General features: G+C 39.0%; 21 non-coding genes across 21 annotated transcripts in view; all 21 read left to right on the forward strand.

Annotated features, from left to right (window-relative positions):
* The first annotated feature begins 80 nt into the window (after positions 1 to 80).
* On the forward strand, positions 81 to 199 carry LOC132138885 (5S ribosomal RNA). Its single transcript, XR_009433162.1, has one exon. It is a non-coding gene; the product is annotated as a 5S ribosomal RNA (ribosomal RNA).
* Positions 200 to 770: 571 nt separating this feature from the next.
* LOC132137778 (5S ribosomal RNA) lies at positions 771 to 889 on the forward strand. The gene has a single exon (XR_009432100.1). It is a non-coding gene; the product is annotated as a 5S ribosomal RNA (ribosomal RNA).
* Positions 890 to 973: 84 nt separating this feature from the next.
* LOC132137909 (5S ribosomal RNA) lies at positions 974 to 1,092 on the forward strand. The gene has a single exon (XR_009432227.1). It is a non-coding gene; the product is annotated as a 5S ribosomal RNA (ribosomal RNA).
* Positions 1,093 to 1,317: 225 nt separating this feature from the next.
* LOC132139114 (5S ribosomal RNA) lies at positions 1,318 to 1,436 on the forward strand. Its single transcript, XR_009433347.1, has one exon. It is a non-coding gene; the product is annotated as a 5S ribosomal RNA (ribosomal RNA).
* Positions 1,437 to 1,660: 224 nt separating this feature from the next.
* On the forward strand, positions 1,661 to 1,779 carry LOC132139115 (5S ribosomal RNA). Its single transcript, XR_009433348.1, has one exon. It is a non-coding gene; the product is annotated as a 5S ribosomal RNA (ribosomal RNA).
* Positions 1,780 to 1,863: 84 nt separating this feature from the next.
* On the forward strand, positions 1,864 to 1,982 carry LOC132138888 (5S ribosomal RNA). Its single transcript, XR_009433164.1, has one exon. It is a non-coding gene; the product is annotated as a 5S ribosomal RNA (ribosomal RNA).
* Positions 1,983 to 2,553: 571 nt separating this feature from the next.
* Positions 2,554 to 2,672, forward strand: LOC132137779 (5S ribosomal RNA). The gene has a single exon (XR_009432101.1). It is a non-coding gene; the product is annotated as a 5S ribosomal RNA (ribosomal RNA).
* Positions 2,673 to 3,244: 572 nt separating this feature from the next.
* On the forward strand, positions 3,245 to 3,363 carry LOC132139116 (5S ribosomal RNA). The gene has a single exon (XR_009433349.1). It is a non-coding gene; the product is annotated as a 5S ribosomal RNA (ribosomal RNA).
* An 84-nt stretch (positions 3,364 to 3,447) lies between these two features.
* On the forward strand, positions 3,448 to 3,566 carry LOC132137911 (5S ribosomal RNA). The gene has a single exon (XR_009432229.1). It is a non-coding gene; the product is annotated as a 5S ribosomal RNA (ribosomal RNA).
* A 225-nt stretch (positions 3,567 to 3,791) lies between these two features.
* On the forward strand, positions 3,792 to 3,910 carry LOC132139117 (5S ribosomal RNA). The gene has a single exon (XR_009433350.1). It is a non-coding gene; the product is annotated as a 5S ribosomal RNA (ribosomal RNA).
* Positions 3,911 to 4,476: 566 nt separating this feature from the next.
* Positions 4,477 to 4,595, forward strand: LOC132138879 (5S ribosomal RNA). The gene has a single exon (XR_009433156.1). It is a non-coding gene; the product is annotated as a 5S ribosomal RNA (ribosomal RNA).
* Positions 4,596 to 10,639: 6,044 nt separating this feature from the next.
* LOC132139118 (5S ribosomal RNA) lies at positions 10,640 to 10,758 on the forward strand. Its single transcript, XR_009433351.1, has one exon. It is a non-coding gene; the product is annotated as a 5S ribosomal RNA (ribosomal RNA).
* A 564-nt stretch (positions 10,759 to 11,322) lies between these two features.
* Positions 11,323 to 11,441, forward strand: LOC132139120 (5S ribosomal RNA). Its single transcript, XR_009433353.1, has one exon. It is a non-coding gene; the product is annotated as a 5S ribosomal RNA (ribosomal RNA).
* An 84-nt stretch (positions 11,442 to 11,525) lies between these two features.
* LOC132138107 (5S ribosomal RNA) lies at positions 11,526 to 11,644 on the forward strand. The gene has a single exon (XR_009432415.1). It is a non-coding gene; the product is annotated as a 5S ribosomal RNA (ribosomal RNA).
* A 558-nt stretch (positions 11,645 to 12,202) lies between these two features.
* LOC132139121 (5S ribosomal RNA) lies at positions 12,203 to 12,321 on the forward strand. The gene has a single exon (XR_009433354.1). It is a non-coding gene; the product is annotated as a 5S ribosomal RNA (ribosomal RNA).
* Positions 12,322 to 12,885: 564 nt separating this feature from the next.
* LOC132139122 (5S ribosomal RNA) lies at positions 12,886 to 13,004 on the forward strand. Its single transcript, XR_009433355.1, has one exon. It is a non-coding gene; the product is annotated as a 5S ribosomal RNA (ribosomal RNA).
* An 84-nt stretch (positions 13,005 to 13,088) lies between these two features.
* LOC132138108 (5S ribosomal RNA) lies at positions 13,089 to 13,207 on the forward strand. The gene has a single exon (XR_009432416.1). It is a non-coding gene; the product is annotated as a 5S ribosomal RNA (ribosomal RNA).
* A 558-nt stretch (positions 13,208 to 13,765) lies between these two features.
* LOC132138475 (5S ribosomal RNA) lies at positions 13,766 to 13,884 on the forward strand. Its single transcript, XR_009432765.1, has one exon. It is a non-coding gene; the product is annotated as a 5S ribosomal RNA (ribosomal RNA).
* A 263-nt stretch (positions 13,885 to 14,147) lies between these two features.
* Positions 14,148 to 14,266, forward strand: LOC132139123 (5S ribosomal RNA). The gene has a single exon (XR_009433356.1). It is a non-coding gene; the product is annotated as a 5S ribosomal RNA (ribosomal RNA).
* Positions 14,267 to 14,681: 415 nt separating this feature from the next.
* On the forward strand, positions 14,682 to 14,800 carry LOC132139124 (5S ribosomal RNA). The gene has a single exon (XR_009433357.1). It is a non-coding gene; the product is annotated as a 5S ribosomal RNA (ribosomal RNA).
* An 84-nt stretch (positions 14,801 to 14,884) lies between these two features.
* The window catches only part of LOC132138329 (5S ribosomal RNA), a 119-nt gene continuing 3 nt past the window's right edge, over positions 14,885 to 15,000 (forward strand). Inside the window, exon 1 of the ribosomal RNA XR_009432627.1 lies at positions 14,885 to 15,000. This exon is cut by the window's right edge and continues 3 nt beyond it. This is a non-coding gene — a ribosomal RNA (5S ribosomal RNA).

Raw genomic sequence — 15,000 nt, forward strand, 5'->3', positions numbered from 1 at the left:
GGTTTTATTCCGAACTTATATAATGAACTGGAGATTAGAGTGTCTGATCTTTAAATAGCCCTATCTTTGCAGCAGCTTTCACTTAAGGCCATACCAACCTGGCTATGCCTGATCTCGTCTGATCTCGGAAGCTAAGCAGGTTTGGGCTTGGTTAGTACTTGGATGGGAGACCGCCTGGGAATACCAGGTGCTGTAAGCTTTTTGGAAAATTTTCATTAGTTATGTAATAATCTTGAAAAAAAAAAAAAAGAGTCAATGCCAGATCTCTGAATCTTAGAATGTTTGGTTCTGGTTATTACTTGGATGGGAGATTGCCTGAGAATAATACCAGGTGCTGTAAGCTTTTGGGTTTTCTTCCCTACTTATATATTGAACTGGAGATTAGAGTGGCTGATCTTTAAATAGCCCTCTCTCTGCAGCAGCCTTCGCTTACGGCCATACCTGGCCATGCCTGTTTAGTACTTGGATGGGAAACCGCCTGGGAATACCAGGTGCTGAAAGCTTTTTGGAAATTTTTCAAATTTTTTTACTTTTTGGAATTTTTTCACTAATTATATAATAATCGTACAAAAAAAAAAAAAAAAAAAAAAAAAAAGAGTCAATGCCCGATGTCTGAATCTTAGCATGTTTGGTTCTGGTTACTACTTGGATGGGAGACCGCCTGGGATTGCCAGGTGCTGTAAGCTTTAGGGTTTTCGTCCCTATTTATATAATGTACTGGAGATTACAGTGGCTGATCTTTAATTAGCCCTCTCTTTGCAGCAGCTTTCGCTTACGGCCATACCAACCTGGCTATGCCCGATCTCGTCTGATCTCGGAAGCTAAGCAGGTTTGGACCTGGTTAGTACTTGGATGGGAGACCGCCTGGGAATACCAGGTGCTGTAAGCTTTTGGGTTTTATTCCGAACTTATATAATGAACTGGAGATTAGAGTGTCTGATCTTTAAATAGCCCTCTCTTTGCAGCAGCTTTCGCTTACGGCCATACCAACCTGGCTATGCCTGATCTCATCTGATCTCGGAAGCTAAGCAGGTTTGGGCTTGGTTAGTACTTGGATGGGAGACCGCCTGGGAATACCAGGTGCTGTAAGCTTTTTGGAAAATTTTCTTTAGTTATGTAATAATCTTGAAAAAAAAAAAAAAGAGTCAATGCCCGATGTCTGAATCTTAGCATGTTTGGTTCTGGTTACTACTTGAATGGGAGACCGCCTGGGATTGCCAGGTGCTGTAAGCTTTAGGGTTTTCGTCCCTATTTATATAATGTACTGGAGATTACAGTGGCTGATCTTTAATTAGCCCTCTCTTTGCAGCAGCTTTCGCTTACGGCCATACCAACCTGGCTATGCCCGATCTCGTCTGATCTCGGAAGCTAAGCAGGTTTGGGCCTGGTTAGTACTTGGATGGGAGACCGCCTGGGAATACCAGGTGCTGTAAGCTTTTTGGAAAATTTTCATTAGTTATGTAATAATCTTGAAAAAAAAAAGAGTCAATGCCAGATCTCTGAATCTTAGAATGTTTGGTTCTGGTTATTACTTGGATGGGAGACTGCCTGAGAATAATACCAGGTGCTGTAAGCTTTTGGGTTTTCTTCCCTACTTATATATTGAACTGGAGATTAGAGTGGCTGATCTTTAAATAGCCCTCTCTCTGCAGCAGCCTTCGCTTACGGCCATACCAACCTGGCTATGCCCGATCTCGTCTGATCTCGGAAGCTAAGCAGGTTTGGGCCTGGTTAGTACTTGGATGGGAGACCGCCTGGGAATACCAGGTGCTGTAAGCTTTTGGGTTTTATTCCGAACTTATATAATGAACTGGAGATTAGAGTGTCTGATCTTTAAATAGCCCTATCTTTGCAGCAGCTTTCACTTAAGGCCATACCAACCTGGCTATGCCTGATCTCGTCTGATCTCGGAAGCTAAGCAGGTTTGGGCTTGGTTAGTACTTGGATGGGAGACCGCCTGGGAATACCAGGTGCTGTAAGCTTTTTGGAAAATTTTCATTAGTTATGTAATAATCTTGAAAAAAAAAAAAAAGAGTCAATGCCAGATCTCTGAATCTTAGAATGTTTGGTTCTGGTTATTACTTGGATGGGAGATTGCCTGAGAATAATACCAGGTGCTGTAAGCTTTTGGGTTTTCTTCCCTACTTATATATTGAACTGGAGATTAGAGTGGCTGATCTTTAAATAGCCCTCTCTCTGCAGCAGCCTTCGCTTACGGCCATACCTGGCCATGCCTGTTTAGTACTTGGATGGGAAACCGCCTGGGAATACCAGGTGCTGAAAGCTTTTTGGAAATTTTTCAAATTTTTTTACTTTTTGGAATTTTTTCACTAATTATATAATAATCGTACAAAAAAAAAAAAAAAAAAAAAAAAAAAGAGTCAATGCCCGATGTCTGAATCTTAGCATGTTTGGTTCTGGTTACTACTTGGATGGGAGACCGCCTGGGATTGCCAGGTGCTGTAAGCTTTAGGGTTTTCGTCCCTATTTATATAATGTACTGGAGATTACAGTGGCTGATCTTTAATTAGCCCTCTCTTTGCAGCAGCTTTCGCTTACGGCCATACCAACCTGGCTATGCCCGATCTCGTCTGATCTCGGAAGCTAAGCAGGTTTGGACCTGGTTAGTACTTGGATGGGAGACCGCCTGGGAATACCAGGTGCTGTAAGCTTTTTGGAAAATTTTCATTAGTTATGTAATAATCTTGAAAAAAAAAAAAAAAGAGTCAATGCCAGATCTCTGAATCTTAGAATGTTTGGTTCTGGTTATTACTTGGATGGGAGATTGCCTGAGAATAATACCAGGTGCTGTAAGCTTTTGGGTTTTCTTCCCTACTTATATATTGAACTGGAGATTAGAGTGGCTGATCTTTAAATAGCCCTCTCTCTGCAGCAGCCTTCGCTTACGGCCATACCTGGCTATGCCTGTTTAGTACTTGGATGGGAAACCGCCTGGGAATACCAGGTGCTGAAAGCTTTTTGGAAATTTTTCAAATTTTTTTACTTTTTGGAATTTTTTCACTAATTATATAATAATCGTGCAAAAAAAAAAAAAAAAAAAAAAAAAAAGAGTCAATGCCCGATGTCTGAATCTTAGCATGTTTGGTTCTGGTTACTACTTGGATGGGAGACCGCCTGGGATTGCCAGGTGCTGTAAGCTTTAGGGTTTTCGTCCCTATTTATATAATGTACTGGAGATTACAGTGGCTGATCTTTAATTAGCCCTCTCTTTGCAGCAGCTTTCGCTTACGGCCATACCAACCTGGCTATGCCCGATCTCGTCTGATCTCGGAAGCTAAGCAGGTTTGGGCCTGGTTAGTACTTGGATGGGAGACCGCCTGGGAATACCAGGTGCTGTAAGCTTTTGGGTTTTATTCCGAACTTATATAATGAACTGGAGATTAGAGTGTCTGATCTTTAAATAGCCCTCTCTTTGCAGCAGCTTTCGCTTACGGCCATACCAACCTGGCTATGCCTGATCTCATCTGATCTCGGAAGCTAAGCAGGTTTGGGCTTGGTTAGTACTTGGATGGGAGACCGCCTGGGAATACCAGGTGCTGTAAGCTTTTTGGAAAATTTTCTTTAGTTATGTAATAATCTTGAAAAAAAAAAAAAAGAGTCAATGCCCGATGTCTGAATCTTAGCATGTTTGGTTCTGGTTACTACTTGGATGGGAGACCGCCTGGGATTGCCAGGTGCTGTAAGCTTTAGGGTTTTCGTCCCTATTTATATAATGTACTGGAGATTACAGTGGCTGATCTTTAATTAGCCCTTTCTTTGCAGCAGCTTTCGCTTACGGCCATACCAACCTGGCTATGCCCGATCTCGTCTGATCTCGGAAGCTAAGCAGGTTTGGGCCTGGTTAGTACTTGGATGGGAGACCGCCTGGGAATACCAGGTGCTGTAAGCTTTTTGGAAAATTTTCATTAGTTATGTAATAATCTTGAAAAAAAAAAGAGTCAATGCCAGATCTCTGAATCTTAGAATGTTTGGTTCTGGTTATTACTTGGATGGGAGACTGCCTGAGAATAATACCAGGTGCTGTAAGCTTTTGGGTTTTCTTCCCTACTTATATATTGAACTGGAGATTAGAGTGGCTGATCTTTAAATAGCCCTCTCTCTGCAGCAGCCTTCGCTTACGGCCATACCTGGCTATGCCTGTTTAGTACTTGGATGGGAAACCGCCTGGGAATACCAGGTGCTGAAAGGTTTTTGGACATTTTTCAAATTTTTTTACTTTTTTGAATTTTTTCACTAATTATATAATAATCGTGCAAAAAAAAAAAAAAAAAAAAAAAAAAGAGTCAATGCCCGATGTCTGAATCTTAGCATGTTTGGTTCTGGTTACTACTTGGATGGGAGACCGCCTGGGATTGCCAGGTGCTGTAAGCTTTAGGGTTTTCGTCCCTATTTATATAATGTACTGGAGATTACAGTGGCTGATCTTTAATTAGCCCTCTCTTTGCAGCAGCTTTCGCTTACGGCCATACCACCCTGGCTATGCCTGATCTCGTCTGATCTCGGAAGCTAAGCAGGTTTGGGCCTGGTTAGTACTTGGATGGGAGACCGCCTGGGAATACAAGGTGCTGTAAGCTTTTGGGTTTTATTCCGAACTTATATAATGAACTGGAGATTAGAGTGTCTGATCTTTAAATAGCCCTCTCTTTGCAGCAGCTTTCGCTTACGGCCATACCAACCTGAGGGCGCTAGAGAGCTACAGGAAGTGTTGGCTGCAGTTGGGAGAGGAAGGCTCTCCTCCATTTTGATTTTTCTGTCAGTGTTTGTTTTGTGAGTTGTTTTTGGACTTTAGTTTATTTTTTGTGTTTTTTCTGTTTTAAACCACCTAACAGCAGCATCTTGCTGGCTGGAGGGTGGTTAATTTATTGTTTAATTTTTGTACAATGGACGGATTATTGGCAAACGACACTGGACTGGCTGGAGAGACACGCATGGCAAACGACACTGGAATGGCTGGAGAGACACGTATGGCAAACGAAACTGGACTGGCTGGAGAGACACGTATGGCAAACGACACTGGACTGCTTGGAGAGACACGTATGGCAAATGACCCTGGACTGGCTGGAGAGACACGCATGGCAAATGATCCTGGAGTGGAGTATCGACAACGAGCAGGACACGGTAAAAAACAAGATGCAAGAGATAAAATTGGTGAAAGGAAATACTTAAAGGAGGCAACTGTGATTGTGAATGTCGAGAACGTAAATGAGGTGAGAGCTGTGGATATTATTAAAGCGGTGACGGAAAAATGTGGATATGGTAAAATTTTAGCACTAAGGCCAAGACAAGGAAAGGAATATGAACTGACAATGGAGAAAGAAGAAACATGTGATGAACTGACTGAGGGATTGTTAATTAAAGGAGTTAACTGTGAGATAAAGAAACTGCAAAATAGAGATTATGTTGTTTCCTTCATGCACCTGCCCGTCTACCTTGATGATAAAGACATTTTTAGAAAATTGGAGGGATGGGGAGTTAATCCCATTTCAAAATTAAAAAGAAGATGCTACCCGGGCACTGAAATAGAGGATGGAACAAGGTTTTTAAAAGTGAGATTCCCCAAGGAGGTGGCATCATTGCCCTACAGCACAAAGCTGGAAACAGCAGAAGGGCCGCAGTACTTTAGGGTGATGCACAGCCACCAGGTGAAGACCTGTAAGCTGTGCATGAGCCCGGATCATCTGCTCAAAGAATGCCCTGAATTTAAGTGTCACAAGTGCGAGGAAAGGGGACATTTCGCAAGGGATTGCAATGCGGTCAGATGCCCGGAGTGTCAAAAGATTTTAAACAAGTGTGAGTGTTGGATGGAGGGAGAGGAAGGAGGTCTGGAGCATCGGGTGGACGGACAGGTGCATGAAGGAAACACTGAAGAGGAAGGAGATATTGATGAAGGACAAGGGGATGAAGGATTATCACAAAAGGAAACAGAAGGAGGAACAGGAAACCAAGAGGAAGAAGAAGAAGGAAAAAAGAATGATATGGATGAGGAACAAACAGCAGAACAGAATACCCAATGGACAGAAATGGAAATATCTGACAGTTTTAAAAATCTTTTGGATAATGTGGAGAGGGATGAACAGGGAATGTATGATCAAAACAAAGAAATGGACAGTGAAGAAGAAACAAGGATGGACAACATGGGAAAAGACAGAGGGGAGAGAGGACAAAGTAGAAGAAGAACATTAAAGGTAAAACCAAATGTGGAAAATGCAAGAAAAAAGTTAATGACAAGGGGCCGAGTAAAAAGTGTAAACAGATATGAAGTGTTAAGAGGGCTGGAGGGAGAAGATGGAAAATAATGGTTTTTATGTATTTATTTTTATTTATTTTAATGGTTTTAAGTTGTGTTCCTTTTAATGCAAGGGGATTGATGGACATGGGTAAATTTGAAAAGGTGAAAGAAATGTGTAAAGGAGAGGATGTGATTTTATTACAAGAAACTAACTGGAGGGAAGAGTACATGACTGAAATAAGGAAAAGGTGGAGCGGAGAGATTTTATATAACAATGGTGATGGGAGGCTTGGAAGAGGAGTTGCGATTTTAATAAAAGAAAACTGTGGGGTATCATGTAAAACAATATATAATGACGTAGATGGGAAATGTATTGCGGTTGAAATGGAGTATGAGGAGAAAAAAGTTATTGTAGTTAATATTCATGCACCGACTGTAGAGAATGAAAAGAAGGAATATTTTAATGTATTAAGAGATTTTTTAAAAAAGCATAAAGAAGTTATTATGATGGGTGATTTTAATACCGTTTTCAGTAAATTAGAAATGGGTGAGGGAATGGTTTTTAAAAATGATAAAGGAAGAAAAGAACTGAAACTATTAATGGAAGAAAATAATATGATTGATGTATGGAGAGAAAGAAATGAAAAAAAGAAAGAATATTCAAGGAGGCAATTAGTAGGGAATTTTATGTGTAAGACAAGGATTGATTTTATTTTGTGTACAAGGAACATTGAAGGATATATCGGTAACATTAAATATGAAGAATCAAGCTTAAGTGACCATAAACCAATTTTTTTGCAAGTAGACTGGAGTTCAGTGAAAAGAGGGCCGGGTGTATGGGTGTTAAATGTAGAGGTTTTGAAGAATGAGGAGTATGTTTTAAGTATTAAAGAAATTATTGAAAAAGAAAAGGAGAATGAAATGTACAGTGAAGATAAAAGGATATGGTGGGAAAATGTTAAATATTTAGTTAAAAAATTCACAATAAAGTATTGCAAATTAATACAGATATGTAAGAGGAAGAAGGAGAGAGAAATAAGAGAAAAATTGGAAAAGGAATTAAATGAGAATGGGAAAGATATACAAAAAATAAAAGAATTGGAGGGAATATTGAAAGAAATGGAAGAGAAAAAATATGAAGGAGCAAGACTAAGAAGTAAAGCTAAATATACTGTGGAGGGAGAAAAATGTACAAAATTTTTCTTTGATCTAGAAAAAATACGAGGGAAAGCTGGAATGATTAAAGAAATAAGAGGAAAAAATGGTGTAGTGGTGGAAACAAATGAGGAAATATTAAAAGAAGTAAAAGCATATTATGAGAACCTGTTTAGTACTGAGGGGTTGAAGGAAGAAGAGAAATTGGAGTTACTTAAGCAAATAAAAACAACAGTAGGAGAAGTAGACAAAAAAGAGTGTGATGAAGAGATAAGAGAAGAAGAGATAAAAAGAGCAATAAGTGAATTAAACAAAAATAAAAGTCCAGGTATAGATGGTTTGGGGAGTGAATTTTATATTGTTTTTAAAGATTTTTTAACCAGTATTTTAAAAGAAGTATATGAAGAGATCTTTAAAAAAGAAGAAATGAATCAGAGAATGGGGATGGGATTATTAAAGTTGATATATAAAAGAAAAGGAGATAAAGTAGACTTAAAAAATTATAGACCAATTACAATGTTGAATACAGATCTGAAAATTTTAACAAAAGTTTTAGCCAACAGATTGAAAGAGGTAATGCCAACCATAATTGAAACAAATCAAGTGTATGGAGTTAAAGGGAAAGATATAGCGGACACAACTTTAAGTATAATAGATAGAATAAGATATATGAAAGAAAAAAACAAAAAAGGATATGTTATTAGTTTGGATTTCGAAAAGGCTTTTGATAGAGTGGAGCATGAATATTTATTTGGAATTTTAAGAAGGTACGGGTTTGGGGAAAATTTTATCAAGTGGATTACAATTTTATATAGGGGAGCAATAACAAGAATACAGTGTAATGGTTTTTTAACTGAATGTTTTAAAATTACTAGATCAATAAGACAAGGATGTCCATTATCAGCGCTTTTATATTCTTTAGTTGCAGAACCATTGGGATTAGCTATTAAAATAGACGAAGACATAAGAGGGATAAACATTGAAGGAAGTGGGGGAAATGAAAAAATATTTCAATATGCAGATGATACGACAATAATAGTTAAAGATATAGAGAGTGTTAATAAAGTAATGGAAGTAGTACAGATGTTTTGTAGGGGATCAGGAGGTAAGATAAATGAAGAAAAAACTATATATATGAGATTTGGAGGAGTGACTGTTTTAACAGAGTATTTTCATTTTAAAGAAACAAAAGAAATAAGGATTTTAGGTGTTCTAATGGGAAAAGAAGAAAGGAATGTTAAAGAAAAAATGTGGGAAGAAATAGTAGGAGGTATTGAAAGAAGGTTAAATTTTTGGAAATTGAGGACATTAAGTTTAAAAGGGAAGGTTTTAATTTTAAATGTGTTAATGGTGTCAAAATTGTGGTATGTTTTATATGTGACTGCTATGCCAATGTGGGTGGAGACAAGGTTGAAAAAATGTTTTTTAGATTTTTTATGGAATAGTAAACCGTCAAGAATTGCATATAGTACATTAATAGGAGAAATAGGGAAAGGAGGGATGGGATTAATTGATGTTGAACAGAGAAAAAATAGCTTAAGAATTAAAATAGTAAAAAAATATCTAGATGATGGTCACAAAACTGCATGGAAAAAAACAATGGAATATTTTTTAAACAAATGTGGGGATTTTAACATGGGGGATGGGATTTTATGGATGAAAACAAAGAATTGGATGACAGAGTGCTTACCAGAGTTTTATAGGGAAATGTTTAGTGCCTGGGGAAAATTTTTAGATAGACTTGAGTATGATCCACATGGGAGAGAAAACATTTTAAATCAACCTCTGTTTTTAAACCAAAACATTTTAAAACAAGACAAAGGAATTTTTTTAAAGAAATGGATGGAAGTGGGGATAACAAGAGTGAGAGATGTTTTGTATGAATTTAAAGAAGGGTTTTTACCAACACAATTTATTGTAGATGCAATGGAGGAGGCAAAAGAGGATTACAGTGAACAAGTAATAAAAAATAAATATGAAATCATTAAAAATGCAATACCTAAAGAGTGGATAAAAAGAATAAAAAGTATGGAAGGAGAGCCAAAAGAGAAATGTATTCATGTGAAATTAGGGGGAAAACTGTATGATTTTAAGGAATGTACTGTGAAAATGATTTATTGTGCTTTTAGAGATGATGTTTTTAAAGAGCCGATTGCAAATGGTTACTGGGTGCAGAAATTCAAAGATTTAAAAAAAGAGTGTATATGGAGAAACATGACGGGGAAATGTGTGGAAACAAAATTGGAATGTTTGGAGTATTTTATAAGGCATAAAGTGGTTTTTACTGATGTTATTTTAAATAAAATAGGAATGGAAGAAAATGCTCTGTGTAAAGTGTGCCAGGAAGAGGAAGAGGGGATTTTACATATGTTTTTACATTGTAGAGAGCTAAAGGACTTTTTAAGGAAATGTAAATGTTTAATTAAAGATGTGACTGAGGAGTGGGATGAAAATGGAATGGAATGGAACAGAGTTGTGATGTTTGGTTGGGAAAAAAAGTTTCAAAACAAAAGTTTCATTAATCTGTGTGTAATGCTAATGAAAAGTGCAATATGGGACAGAAGAACTGTGGCTAAAAAGGAAAAAATTGTGTTGGATGTTTGGAGGATGTTTAAAAGAAAAACAGAATTATATACTGAAAGACTGTATGTGTACTTTAAAGGTGTAAATATGTTAGACTCTTTTTATGATGTTTTTACCCCAAAAGTTTATTGTGTTTTAAATGATTTAATGTGGAAGCTGCCAGGAAGTGAAGGAGATTTTTAAATTATCTATGTAAAGGAAAGATGTGTAATGTAGGGATGTGTAAAGGCAATGTTCTGTATTTTCTGTTGATTGCGTTTAATCTATTGTATTTTATTGATTGAAATTTCTTAATAAAAAAAAAAAAAAAAAAAAAAAAAAAAAAAAGGCTATGCCTGATCTCATCTGATCTTGGAAGCTAAGCAGGTTTGGGCTTGGTTAGTACTTGGATGGGAGACCGCCTGGGAATACCAGGTGCTGTAAGCTTTTTGGAAAATTTTCTTTAGTTATGTAATAATCTTGAAAAAAAAAAAAAAGAGTCAATGCCCGATGTCTGAATCTTAGCATGTTTGGTTCTGGTTACTACTTGGATGGGAGACCGCCTGGGATTGCCAGGTGCTGTAAGCTTTAGGGTTTTCGTCCCTATTTATATAATGTACTGGAGATTACAGTGGCTGATCTTTAATTAGCCCTCTCTTTGCAGCAGCTTTCGCTTACGGCCATACCAACCTGGCTATGCCCGATCTCGTCTGATCTCGGAAGCTAAGCAGGTTTGGGCCTGGTTAGTACTTGGATGGGAGACCGCCTGGGAATACCAGGTGCTGTAAGCTTTTTGGAAAATTTTCATTAGTTATGTAATAATCTTGAAAAAAAAAAAGAGTCAATGCCAGATCTCTGAATCTTAGAATGTTTGGTTCTGGTTATTACTTGGATGGGAGACTGCCTGAGAATAATACCAGGTGCTGTAAGCTTTTGGGTTTTCTTCCCTACTTATATATTGAACTGGAGATTAGAGTGGCTGATCTTTAAATAGCCCTCTCTCTGCAGCAGCCTTCGCTTACGGCCATACCTGGCTATGCCTGTTTAGTACTTGGATGGGAAACCGCCTGGGAATACCAGGTGCTGAAAGCTTTTTGGAAATTTTTCAAATTTTTTTACTTTTTTGAATTTTTTCACTAATTATATAATAATCGTGCAAAAAAAAAAAAAAAAAAAAAAAGAGTCAATGCCCGATGTCTGAATCTTAGCATGTTTGGTTCTGGTTACTACTTGGATGGGAGACCGCCTGGGATTGCCAGGTGCTGTAAGCTTTAGGGTTTTCATCCCTATTTATATAATGTACTGGAGATTACAGTGGCTGATCTTTAATTAGCCCTCTCTTTGCAGCAGCTTTCGCTTACGGCCATACCAACCTGGCTATGCCCGATCTCGTCTGATCTCGGAAGCTAAGCAGGTTTGGGCCTGGTTAGTACTTGGATGGGAGACCGCCTGGGAATACCAGGTGCTGTAAGCTTTTGGGTTTCATTCCGAACTTATATAATGAACTGGAGATTAGAGTGTCTGATCTTTAAATAGCCCTCTCTTTGCAGCAGGTTTCGCTTACGGCCATACCAACCTGGCTATGCCTGATCTCGTCTGATCTCGGAAGCTAAGCAGGTTTGGGCTTGGTTAGTACTTGGATGGGAGACCGCCTGGGAATACCAGGTGCTGTAAGCTTTTTGGAAAATTTTCATTAGTTATGTAATAATCTTGAAAAAAAAAAAAAGAGTCAATGCCAGATCTCTGAATCTTAGAATGTTTGGTTCTGGTTATTACTTGGATGGGAGACTGCCTGAGAATAATACCAGGTGCTGTAAGCTTTTGGGTTTTCTTCCCTACTTATATATTGAACTGGAGATTAGAGTGGCTGATCTTTAAATAGCCCTCTCTCTGCAGCAGCCTTCGCTTACGGCCATACCTGGCTATGCCTGTTTAGTACTTGGATTGGAAACCGCCTGGGAATACCAGGTGCTGAAAGCTTTTTGGAAATTTTTCAAATATTTTTACTTTTTGGAATTTTTTCACTAATTATATAATAATCGTGCAAAAAAAAAAAAAAAGAGTCAATGCCCGATGTCTGAATCTTAGCATGTTTGGTTCTGGTTACTACTTGGATGGGAGACTGCCTGGGATTGCCAGGTGCTGTAAGCTTTAGGGTTTTCGTCCCTATTTATATAATGTACTGGAGATTACAGTGGCTGATCTTTAATTAGCCCTCTCTTTGCAGCAGCTTTCGCTTACGGCCATACCAACCTGGCTATGCCCGATCTCGTCTGATCTCGGAAGCTAAGCAGGTTTGGGCCTGGTTAGTACTTGGATGGGAGACCGCCTGGGAATACCAGGTGCTGTAAGCTTTTTGGAAAATTTTCATTAGTTATGTAATAATCTTGAAAAAAAAAAAGAGTCAATGCCAGATCTCTGAATCTTAGAATGTTTGGTTCTGGTTATTACTTGGATGGGAGACTGCCTGAGAATAATACCAGGTGCTGTAAGCTTTTGGGTTTTCTTCCCTACTTATATATTGAACTGGAGATTAGAGTGGCTGATCTTTAAATAGCCCTCTCTCTGCAGCAGCCTTCGCTTACGGCCATACCTGGCTATGCCTGTTTAGTACTTGGATGGGAAACCGCCTGGGAATACCAGGTGCTGAAAGCTTTTTGGAAATTTTTCAAATTTTTTTACTTTTTTGAATTTTTTCACTAATTATATAATAATCGTGCAAAAAAAAAAAAAAAAAAAAAAAGAGTCAATGCCCGATGTCTGAATCTTAGCATGTTTGGTTCTGGTTACTACTTGGATGGGAGACCGCCTGGGATTGCCAGGTGCTGTAAGCTTTAGGGTTTTCATCCCTATTTATATAATGTACTGGAGATTACAGTGGCTGATCTTTAATTAGCCCTCTCTTTGCAGCAGCTTTCGCTTACGGCCATACCAACCTGGCTATGCCCGATCTCGTCTGATCTCGGAAGCTAAGCAGGTTTGGGCCTGGTTAGTACTTGGATGGGAGACCGCCTGGGAATACCAGGTGCTGTAAGCTTTTGGGTTTCATTCCGAACTTATATAATGAACTGGAGATTAGAGTGTCTGATCTTTAAATAGCCCTCTCTTTGCAGCAGGTTTCGCTTACGGCCATACCAACCTGGCTATGCCTGATCTCGTCTGATCTCGGAAGCTAAGCAGGTTTGGGCTTGGTTAGTACTTGGATGGGAGACCGCCTGGGAATACCAGGTGCTGTAAGCTTTTTGGAAAATTTTCATTAGTTATGTAATAATCTTGAAAAAAAAAAAAAGAGTCAATGCCAGATCTCTGAATCTTAGAATGTTTGGTTCTGGTTATTACTTGGATGGGAGACTGCCTGAGAATAATACCAGGTGCTGTAAGCTTTTGGGTTTTCTTCCCTACTTATATATTGAACTGGAGATTAGAGTGGCTGATCTTTAAATAGCCCTCTCTCTGCAGCAGCCTTCGCTTACGGCCATACCTGGCTATGCCTGTTTAGTACTTGGATTGGAAACCGCCTGGGAATACCAGGTGCTGAAAGCTTTTTGGAAATTTTTCAAATATTTTTACTTTTTGGAATTTTTTCACTAATTATATAATAATCGTGCAAAAAAAAAAAAAAAGAGTCAATGCCCGATGTCTGAATCTTAGCATGTTTGGTTCTGGTTACTACTTGGATGGGAGACTGCCTGGGATTGCCAGGTGCTGTAAGCTTTAGGGTTTTCGTCCCTATTTATATAATGTACTGGAGATTACAGTGGCTGATCTTTAATTAGCCCTCTCTTTGCAGCAGCTTTCGCTTACGGCCATACCAACCTGGCTATGCCCGATCTCGTCTGATCTCGGAAGCTAAGCAGGTTTGGGCCTGGTTAGTACTTGGATGGGAAACCGCCTGGGAATACCAGGTGCTGAAAGCTTTTTGGAAATTTTTCAAATTTTTTTACTTTTTTGAATTTTTTCACTAATTATATAATAATCGTGCAAAAAAAAAAAAAAAAAAAAAAAGAGTCAATGCCCGATGTCTGAATCTTAGCATGTTTGGTTCTGGTTACTACTTGGATGGGAGACCGCCTGGGATTGCCAGGTGCTGTAAGCTTTAGGGTTTTCATCCCTATTTATATAATGTACTGGAGATTACAGTGGCTGATCTTTAATTAGCCCTCTCTTTGCAGCAGCTTTCGCTTACGGCCATACCAACCTGGCTATGCCCGATCTCGTCTGATCTCGGAAGCTAAGCAGGTTTGGGCCTGGTTAGTACTTGGATGGGAGACCGCCTGGGAATACCAGGTGCTGTAAGCTTTTGGGTTTTATTCCGAACTTATATAATGAACTGGAGATTAGAGTGTCTGATCTTTAAATAGCCCTCTCTCTGCAGCAGCCTTCGCTTACGGCCATACCTGGCTATGCCTGTTTAGTACTTGGATTGGAAACCGCCTTGGAATACCAGGTGCTGAAAGCTTTTTGGAAATTTTTCAAATTTTTTTACTTTTTGGAATTTTTTCACTAATTATATAATAATCGTGCAAAAAAAAAAAAAAAGAGTCAATGCCCGATGTCTGAATCTTAGCATGTTTGGTTCTGGTTACTACTTGGATGGGAGACTGCCTGGGATTGCCAGGTGCTGTAAGCTTTAGGGTTTTCGTCCCTATTTATATAATGTACTGGAGATTACAGTGGCTGATCTTTAATTAGCCCTCTCTTTGCAGCAGCTTTAGCTTACGGCCATACCAACCTGGCTATGCCCGATCTCGTCTGATCTCGGAAGCTAAGCAGGTTTGGGCCTGGTTAGTACTTGGATGGGAGACCGCCTGGGAATACCAGGTGCTGTAAGCTTTTGGGTTTTATTCCGAACTTATATAATGAACTGGAGATTACAGTGGCTGATCTTTAATTAGCCCTCTCTTTGCAGCAGCTTTCGCTTACGGCCATACCAACCTGGCTATGCCCGATCTCGTCTGATCTCGGAAGCTAAGCAGGTTTGGGCCTGGTTAGTAATTGGATGGGAGACCGCCTGGGAATACCAGGTGCTGTAA

Source organism: Carassius carassius, unplaced genomic scaffold (genome assembly GCF_963082965.1).
Source record: "Carassius carassius unplaced genomic scaffold, fCarCar2.1 SCAFFOLD_57, whole genome shotgun sequence".
Classification (NCBI taxonomy): Eukaryota; Metazoa; Chordata; class Actinopteri; order Cypriniformes; family Cyprinidae; genus Carassius; species Carassius carassius.